At 35.1% G+C, this 10,662-nt stretch overlaps 1 pseudogene; it reads left to right on the top strand.

The window, feature by feature from the left end:
• Positions 1-6,418: 6,418 nt before the first annotated feature.
• On the top strand, positions 6,419-7,390 carry LOC103268754 (annotated as a pseudogene).
• Positions 7,391-10,662: the final 3,272 nt, after the last annotated feature.

The following is a 10,662-nucleotide window of genomic DNA, read 5'->3' as shown; positions in this document are numbered from 1 at the left end:
GTCATCCCCTGCCAAGCCTTAGGACTAAGGGCATATGTACAAGGTTCTGCCTTGTGAGAATGGACTATGGGAAAAGCTCTTCGAAAGTCCTGGATGCAGTCTCATAGCTATTAGGCAGGAGATTTTAAAGCCTAACTTTTAGAATGTGATCTAGAAGTGATTCAGTCCCCTTGGCCACGTGAACTATTGCTTCACAGGATATAAAAACATCCTCTAAACTACGAGCCCTCGGTAAGGATCAGCGATGTAAGGACATTACTATTTGGGAAAATTAACCAGATTTTCTCCTCTTACTGCCAGGCAAATTTCACGGTGCTGCCTTCACACCAGGGTATAGCTCTGAGGTTCCTGTCTCTAAGCAATGATACAATCCCCACCATGAATGGAACCTATACTTTTCTCCTTTCCAACCTCTACAACTAAAACCCAGAAGCTCAAGATTTCTGATATTGGTAAATGGTCCTGAAGTTTAAATACTCAGTTAACACTAGTTTCAAGCACTTGTTATTTTTTACATTCTTGGGAATTTCCCCACACATTTTTTTTTACAGTATAGCTATGCATTTAATAGAATGTTTATTATAATCTATTCAAGATATGTAGGCTTATTTTAAAGTGAAGTTTTAAATTTACTTTTCCAAAATAAAAAACACATCAAGCAGCTGAAAGTGAAAGTCCCAATTTCCTGCATAAACTCCCTTTTGATAGTCATGTTACAAAATGTATAGAATCATTCTTTCTTTGCAATATTAGTTTAGATAACATTTTCTTTTTCCTTTCTGATTTTTTAGCTCTGGAGATATATTTTTGGAGGAAAAGTAATAACTGCTCTGATTCAACATTTTCATCTTTGTTTGGCAGGAGATAATTTTTAATATTGATTATATTTCTAAATAATTGAATGCAATAACATTTTCAAATCTTCCATGTCTGGTTTTATTTTAATAACATTCATCTTCAGTGTTTTCATCCTAGTCATGTCTTTCTACTGGAAGAAATTAGAATGTAGTATACTTTTTATAAGATTAAAATTGGCTTTATTGTCATTTCCCATTTACAAAGATTAATGTCTTATTTTATTTTTCTCATAAAGATTGAGATTCTAAGTTGATCTGGCTGGTGCAGCAATGGTAATTATAACAAGAATATATTGCTTAGAAAAAATAACATTACAATAACTTCAAGTTAACATATTTTTATGTCTCTATTTCACAGCAAGGAACTCTATTTTAGGGTTTGTAGTGACTATGTGAACGCATGTAAATTTCACTGTAAAAGGAATTCATTTGTGTGCATATTGAAAAATAAAAATGTGCTTTATAAAACAGCTGTAAATATATAGTTATATGTACACAGAGCAACTGTTTGCAGGCACTGTATATTTTTAAAGGGTACACATATTTTGAAACTGAATAAAAGGTAAGCATTCTTAAAATCAAAGTGCAAATGTACAAAATTTTTATTTAGGGATTCAGTTTTAATTATGGATATAAAATGTAAAATAAAGTCAAGTAAACCATAGAGTTTTCAGGGAAAACATTTTAAATGTAGTAAATTATTGGGTCATTGGTTACTTTGACATCTAAATAAAAAACCTAACAGTAGCAGAAAAAGGAAGCATGTTTATTCTATGTTTTTACGGTAGCTGCAAATTTAATACGTACTTCAAAAAATAAGATGCTTTGAGGCTATTTTAAACAGAATACTTTATTTGTTATAGAATTCAAATTGTATGGCTTACAATTTAGGGAATTCTTATTATTTAACCGGAATTAAAACGGTAGTATTTAAGTAATGTTTGGGCAGTCAATAGGTACATAGCTATAACTTCTTCCTATTTTTAACACCAAAAATAAGCAATTATGATCTACTCCTGCTTCCTAGTTTCTAGCTCTCTACCTTGCTCAATGGTCTCCAGGAACAAAAGTCTGCACATCCTCATTGGTTCCTTGCCAATGTCCCACTGCTCTCAGTATCTCACTTTTGCCTAGATTACTCTCCTCTTTATTCTCTGGATTCCCCTTTTACTGTCACTTTTTTCTGTTACCAAGTTGCCTCGAGGCATATTTTAATTGTGTCACTTAGAATATTACACTAAGCTACGATCTGAGGGAGACTGACAATTGTTCCAATGATTTTTGTTGCGCAAAAGAAAAAAATGGCCAGATCAATTTTGGTGCCCACCCAAATTGTGACTGTGATAACAGAAAAAACTTTTTCCAACCTCCCAAGCTCTCAAATGTAACAGCCATCACCAGCTCCCAGAGAACAAGAACAATGAGAAGGAAGTTTAGAACAGGAAGAATTCAGAGATAAGTTTCTAAAATGATATTCAAGGGTTGTGTTTGCATTAGGACTATCGCATTTCCTCAGGAAGGCATTTATTAATTTTGTTTAACCATTTCCCAGTATAATATGACATGAATACATACTGATTAAATATGATATTTAATAGAATAAATTACATACAATAGATTTGTGCTTACAAAATGAAAGATCTATTAAGGTGTTTCTAAGATTTTTATTATTATTTCAATTGCATTGTAGCAAAGAAGTCTAGGCTTTAAGTGTACCTACTACTGTCACCTGGGAACAATGTACCCGATAGGTATTTTTTCATTCTTCTCCCCTTCTGAATCCTCAACGTCCATCGTATCGTTTTATATGTCTTTGCCATCTGCTTCTGGTCTTTTATTTTTTTTCCCCCTAAATCTTCATTTTGGTCACCTAGAAGAGAATGGAGTAATAGAACAATAGCTTACTGCATAGAACAATAGAAGAAACACTTAAATATGAGGCATTCATTAAAAAAAAATATGGTGTGCATTTCTCTGGTACAATTAAACAAGCAATGAGTTGTTTTGGCTGGTTTTATTTGATTCACTTTGCTTGTTCAGTTTTACCAGAGAAATAAATCCGGTAAGATTTATTTAAGAAAAAAATAAATAAATACACTGTTTTTCTTATTTCTGATTGGTGAGGAAGAACTTGACGAGTTGGATTTTAATGTTAAAATACATAATAGATTTTATTGTACATAATACTTTAGATATATAAAAAGTGAACAAGTTATTAATTATTCCAAATGTACATGTTGATATATGTAATAAAATATGTGTATACATATTTGCATTGTACAGTACAATTCTGTGAGTTTTGCCAATTGCTTACATGTGTATTAACTCTCAACTCAGTTAACATATAAACAAGGTCATCTTCACAGAAAGATTACTGGTGAGTCTTCCAAGAAAATTATGCCTCCCACAATAGAGAATACCACTGTTATAATTTATTTAACCATGTACTCATTTTTTCTATTCTAAAACATCAAGTGAATGTAATCATACAGCATATTCTCTTTTTTGTCTGACTACTTTCACTAAACCTGAGGTTTTAGAGGTCTAGTCATGCTGTTATGTATATAAATACTGTGATCATTTTTCATTGTTGAGTAGTCTACTATATGCAAGAATTTGAGTATCTATTTTCACTTTGATAGGCATCTAAGTTGTCTCCAATTTTAACTATTATGAATAAAGCTAATATCCACATCCTTGTACAAGTATTTTCTTATGCAGATATGTTTTTGTTTATTTTGGGAAAAATGCTAAAAGTCAAATTACTATGCTATTGGGAAGGTATATGTTTAAATTCATTTAAAAATTGCCAGATAATTTCCAAAGTGGTTTTCCTATTTAATATTCTCACCAAAAATGCATGATATCTCTGTTTGTATCTAATAGCCACAAATATGTGGTATTATCAATCTTTTTAATTTAGTATGCACTCTAGTGGGTATATAATGCTTCATTATGATTTTAAAATGCACTTCTTTGGTTATATATATAATGTTCAATACTTTTTTATATACAATGCCTATTTAAATTCTTTGTTCCTTTTAAAAATTGGATTATTTGTCTTATGAGTATTGACTTGCAAGTATGGTTTATATATTCTAGCTATATGTACTTGGTCTGAAATCTATTTTGCAAAACTTTTCTCAAGTTTTTGACTTGTCTATTAATATCTTGTTGGAGTTTTAGTTAGTAGAAGTTTTTAATTTATGAAAGTCCATTTTATCAATTTTATCTCTTTGCTCTGGTAGCTTGATTTATAATCAAGTGATAAAAATATAATCTATTTCTAGGTTATTAATTGGGTTTCATTGATTTGCTTTGCTTATCTTTATGCTGAGGCATGCTATCTTCATTAATATAACTTTAATATGTGTTGGGTTTAAATTTTATCAAATTTAGAAAATTTAATCTTTATCTTAAAATATTGTTCTGCTTTAATTTTCTTCCTCTCTCTGTCAAATACTTCAGCATTTATATTAATCTGTTTAATACTATCCACATTAAGCTATTTTTTCTTTATATTTTTGTTACTTTTATTCTTTTTATGTTGTTTTGTGTTATTTTGAGACAGAGTAATTTCTGTCTCTCAGGCTGGAGTGCAGTCTGTGTTTTATATTAGTAGATTCTTGGTAGTTTCTAGATATGTTCTATTTTCAAGTTTATTAATTTTTTTTAGGAAAGGCTAGACTGTGGTTGGGGCTATCTTGTGATTTTTTTTCACTTTTAATATTGTGCTTTTGAGTACTAGATATTTCATTTTATTTTACTTTCTTTTTTAAAAAACATATTATTTATTTTAAAATTGTGGGGTACGGTTAAGGGTTAGGTATACAAATATGTATCATTCAGGCACCCTTGTTGACAAGGGGTGTCCCTTTTTTTTCCTTTTCTTTCTTTCTTTTTTTTTTTTTTTTTGAGTTGGAGTCTCACTCTGTCGCCCAGACTGGAGTGCAGTGGCCACTCCCGGCCACCGCAGCCTCCACCTGCTGGGCTCCGGCGATCCTTCCGCCTCAGCCTTCCAAGTAGCTGGAAATACAGGCGCGTGCTACCACGCCTGGCTAGTTTTTGATTTGTTGTAGAGATGAGGTCTCACCAAGTTGCCCAGGGGTCTGGAACCCGCAGGCTCAGGCAATCCACTCACCTCAGCCTCCCAAAGCGCGGGATTACAGGCTGAGCCACTGAGTCGGGCTATTTTATTTTCTATATAATCCATTTCTATTAACAGTTTGTTATTTTTCCTTAACTATTCAAATGTATTTGTAACAGCTGTCTTATACAACGTATCTGATAATTTTATCTTTGTCATTTCACACTTACTTTTAATTGTCTGATTGTTCTCTTAGGTATGGATCATATTTCCTGTTTCTTTGTTTGTCTAGTAATCTTTAATTGGATAGTAGACATAATGTTTCATGTTATCAGTTCAGTAGATATTGTTGTTGCCCTTTAAACTGTATTGAGTTCTGTTCAAGCAGGGAGATGACAAAACCAAGCTGCTCTGTTTAGTTTCCCTTCTCTGAGCAGCAGTCCATAGAGTAACTCCAGGCAGAAAAATAAGCTGCTTATTTATCCAAATGATCAAAGTAAAATGCTGCTTGTTTTCCAATGGTTGGATGGTTGTTTTATTTATTTAGTCAAACTTTATATTTGTGCATATGGCAGGCTCCTTCAGTACCCATTATTTCATCAAAATAATAAACAGATAGTTTGGTATCATTGAAATGCTATTTTCAAGCTTCAATTTCTGTTGAAAATAACATCACAAAACTGTGTGCCAAAAGAATGTTTCCCTTTAAAAAACTATAAACATTCTCAGTTTTAAGTAAAACTTAAAAATTAAGTAGAACACCATACATTTTCTGTTACCTTTGGGAATAATTAAAAATAAAAAAGGAGAAATATTTTGGTAAACTACTTTCTTGCCTATTAAAATAGTCTCTTTTAATATGAGTTCAATTCAGAAAATGTTGCCTATGTAAACATTTCTCATGCTTTTCAGCTTCTGAAAATTCACTGTGACTCTCATTTCTCTGATATATTTTACAGCTCTATTACCATAATTAGTTTTCATTGTATTTTTCTCTGTATCCTTTTCTAGTATTTTGAATGTTTCTTGAAGAAACCATATTGGCATACCCAAAAATATAAATACAATAACCCTACATGCAATGAAAACAAACAAACAAAAAACATGTTCTAGACAGTCATGCAAGGGACTTCAAAATTAAAATCCTCCGCGGGTTCAAGACCCGCCTGGGCAACCTGGCGAGAACTCATCTCTACAATAAATCAAAAATTAGCCGGGTGGTAGCTCGCGCCTGTAGTTCCACTCGGAAGGCTGAGGCGGAAGGATCGCCGGAGCCCAGCAGGCCGAGGCTGCACTCCAGTCTGGGCGACAGAGTGAGACTCCAACTCAAATAATAATAATAAAAATAAAAATAAAAATAAAATAAAATAATAAAATCCTGGGTGGCGGCAGTGGGCTGAAGGTGCGCAGCAGGGGCGGGAGTGGGCATCGCCCACCGCACTGCTGCCAGATCCAGCGAGGACTCTGTCCTGGCATGGCCCGACTGGTAGCTCTTAGCCTACTGGGGGTGACGCTGGAGCCACTGGGTGAGAAGTTCCTGGCGCTCAGAAATCGACTTAAAGCCTCCAGAGAAGTAGAATACGTAGACCTTCCAAACTGCCACTTGATCAGTGGAATTGGGTCTCAAGTTTCCAGGACTTCACAGCTTTGCCCTCATAATCCTGGAGCATACTGCTGATGGATTTGAAGGAGGAGAAGCCGAGGACGGTGGAGCTGAGGATCAATGGCAGGTTTGATCTGGCCCGATTCAATCCACATGGTTTGCGCACATTCATAGACAACGATGACACAGTTTATCTCATTGTTGTGAGCCACATAGAATTCAAAAATACAGTGGAAATTTTTAAATTCGAGGAAGAAAATCCTCTGTTGCATTTGAAAACAATTAGACAAGATATCGGACCAGCACAGTTCTAAGCCACCAAGTGTGTTTCCAAATACTTTAAGAAAGTACTTTGTATTTGGAAAGTACTTGGAAACATACTTGGATTTGCACTGGGCCAACTTTATTTACTAAGGTCCAAATGAAGTTTTAGTGCCAGCAGAAAGATTAGACTCAGCAAATGGGATTAACATTTCACCTAATAATATCTACGAGGCTGACATACTGGCTCAAAAAAATTCACGTTTTGGAAAAACAGTCTAATATGAATTTAGCTCAAAGTTGGATACACTGATGGAAGATTTATCTATTGATCCTTACTCGGGGTACAGCTGGGTGGGTTGCCATCCCAATGGCCAGAAGCACTTCTTTGTCTATGACCCCAACAGCCCTCCATCATCAGAGGTTTTCTGCATTCAGAACATTCTATTGGAGAAGCCAAGCATGGCTACAATTTATGCCAACAAAGGATTTGTCCTTCAGGAAAGTTGTGTGACCTCAGTGTTTGATGGGAAGGTGCTTGTAGGCACTTTATACCACAGAGCCTTGTACTGCAGGCTCTGAATTGTGCTGTGGGTGGGTAAGTGCGATGCCTTCTCCACACAATTAATTTTCTAGTAATTACTAATCCTGAAGGAATTTAGCCAGCAATGTTGACCAGGAGATGTATGGCACATATTGGTAGTTTTATTTCCGTAGGGAAAGATCCTTTCAGTTCTTATAGCACTGTTAACATGAAAGGAAAATGAACAGTTGCTTTAAAAGTCAGGCAAGGAAGAGACAAGGAAGTTACTTTTCAGTAACATGGAGACACTTTGCACCAAATACCTTGCAACAGCCAGAAGGTGGATTCTACCAAAACAGGGTGAGCCATGTCCCCTTAGAATGTGAGTGACCTCGGTTCCAGCATTGTGACCTCTATGAATGTTCAGCACTGATAGATAACAAGTTTTTTGATGTTTTATACTTACATTTTTATTTACTGTTAAAAAATTAGAGTTATGTTAAAGATGAATCAAAATTTAAAAAGTCTTTAGAAAGATGAAAAAATAACGTGTAGTTACAACTAGTTTAAAATCTAGTAATTCTTTTTCTGTCAGGATCTCACTCTGTCGCACAGGCTGGAGTGTGGTGGTATGATGCAATCTCTACCTCCTGGGCTCAGGCAATCCTTCCATCTCAACTGCAGCCTCAAACTCTTAGACTCAGGTAATCCTTCCAACTCAGCCTCCTGAGTAGCTACCATGCCTGGCTAATTTTTTTTATTTTTTTGTAGCAGTGAGGTCTTACTGTGTTGCCTAAAGTGGTCTCAAACTCCTGGGCTCAGGCAATTCTTTCTTGGACTCCCAAAGTGCTAGGATTACAGGCATGAGCCACTATGCCCGACCAAAGTCTCGTAATTCATTAAGATTGGACTGGATGCATTTTTTACATTTTTGATGAGGAAGGGAAGCCCAAAAAAGTAAGCAATACAAAAAAAAACCTTTTTTTTTTGAGTTGGAGTCTCACTCCGTTGCCCAGACTGGAGTACAGTGGCTGCTCCTGGCCACCGCAGCCTCGACCTGCTGGGCTCCGGCGATCCTTCCGCCTCAGTCTTCCGAGTAGCCGGAATTACAGGCATGCACTACCATGCCCGACTGATTTTTAGATTTATTGTAGAGATGAGGTCTCGCTGCCCAGGTGGGTCTCGAACCTGCGGGCTCAGGCAATCCACTCACCTCAGCCTCCCAAAGGCGCTGGATTACAGGCTGAGCCACCAAGCCCGGCTCAAAAAAAACCTTTTAAAATAAGTTTGTTTTCTATGTATTTTACCCAGTAGTGAATATATGAATAAATATGAATGTACATGTAGTTATTCAACATGAAGTCATTCTTGTGTGGAAAAGAGCCCAAAACAACATTAAACAGAAGGTAAGAAAGTAGGTCTAAGCACATCAAATGTCCATTCTCTGTGGAAGTAATACCATTTTTGGTCAAAAATATTATTGTTAGCTAAAAAGCTACAGTTCATTTTTAAAGAACCAATAAATGGCATCACTGAAGTGGAAATAAATTTAAAAGTTTGAAAACAGTGAGTATAATGCTCAGTTTACTTGTCAAGCCTACAGTTTATTCACTTAATGCGGCTTATTGGTCACTAAAAACACCATTGGTTAAGGAACTTACTTGAAATATGCAAACTCAAGAAACATGTACCAAGTGTTATGGATTAACTTGTGTCAACTCAGAACTCAGAATTCGAAACCATAACTCCCTGTGACTATATTTCTAGATAGGGTCTTGAAAAAAGTAATTGAGGTTAAACAAGGTTATAAAAATAGGGTCCATAATGAAGTAAAATTTCTGACCTTATAAGAGACACCAGAGGAGGGTGTCTGTCTGTCTCTTTCTTTCTGTGTCTCTCACACACATACCTCTCTCTTACCTCTCTCTCTCTCTCTTTCTCTCTTTTCCTCTCCTTCTCACCTCTCTTACCTCTCCCACTTCCCTCTCTCTCCCCTTTAACAGAGGAAATGCTGTATGAGAACACAGTGAAAAACCGACTGCCTGCAAGCTAGAAAGAGAGGCCTCACTAGAAACTAATCCTGTAATCTCTTTAAGCTTGAATTTCTAGCTTCCAACTGGGAGAAAACACATTTCTGTTGTTTAAGCCACCCCTGTCTGTAGTATTCTGTTAAGGAAACCCAAGCAGACTGCTAAACCAACTCATATTTGGTTTTTCGATTTGTACTTCGCTCCTTGAGAAAACAGGTAGTAGCTTCCAACAGCTCCTTGCTAATTCAGTTTGTTTACTTTTCTCTGACTCTGTATCTAGCTCCCAGTATATCCAACTCTATATTAAAAATATTCTATACCTATTCTTTACTTAAATATGTAGTAACCAAGTTTTATATATATATTTTTTAAAGTAATGACTTTTGTCCTAGTTCTAGAAAACAGTCACTGTTTTTTAAAAGTAATTGCTTGTTCTTTAACATAACGTTATTCAATAAACATGCATGGTAAACTACATAGATCACAAACTATTTGGGTAAGAATGTTGGCTTTGCTAAAATGAAGAAAATATAGTTGACTTCACTTAAATGCAAATATTGCTTCAACAGCGGTTATAAGAAAGGACTTAAAAAAATCTTTTGCAACTATTAAGTATTGTTCTTTACAACATAAGAGAAATAACTAATTACAATCATCTTATCAATAATATTCAGTACACTTCTTATTTTACTAATTCAGTAAGGTGTATTTCAGTATTATACTAAGGACCAGAGACACTAAATTCCAAGTCATATAACTACTGGCAATATTTCTTCTTAATATTACTTTTCCAATGTAAGGTCATATAGTTGTATGACTTTTGTGTGCAAGTAGCTTATTCTCCAGGACACTGAAATAAAAATGAGTCTTTCTCTTTCCAGTTCATTGGGTTCTGAATCAAAGATAATGAATTAATGTCACTGTTTCCAGGATTTATAGCCACAGAAATTCCTAGAAAACATTTTCTGTTACTGAAGAGATAGTGACAACAGTAAAATTTTTGTCTGAATACCCAATAAAAACCTATCCCAAGAGTGCAGATTTTCCTTAGAGACCACTAGTTAGCCGTGTTCCCTTAAAAATTCCATACATCATTCACTCTTTAGTGTACCTGCACATCTTATTATCACTGATTCTTTAAGAAAAGTAACAGAAGAAACTTGCACATAGAGTAATAGTGTTCTTCTCAAGTAAAGGACTTGAAAGTTTATAGAGGAAATGAGCATGAGATTTGAGTTCTAGTATTTGAAATGATTGCATGTATTAAGTGCATATTTCTAGATTGCAAATTGAACTGAGCT

This window comes from Carlito syrichta, unplaced genomic scaffold (assembly GCF_000164805.1).
Source record: "Carlito syrichta isolate Samal-C Ts95f unplaced genomic scaffold, Tarsius_syrichta-2.0.1 Scaffold308891, whole genome shotgun sequence".
NCBI classification, from domain to species: domain Eukaryota; kingdom Metazoa; phylum Chordata; class Mammalia; order Primates; family Tarsiidae; genus Carlito; species Carlito syrichta.
This window is presented reverse-complemented; position numbering and strand designations above follow the sequence as displayed.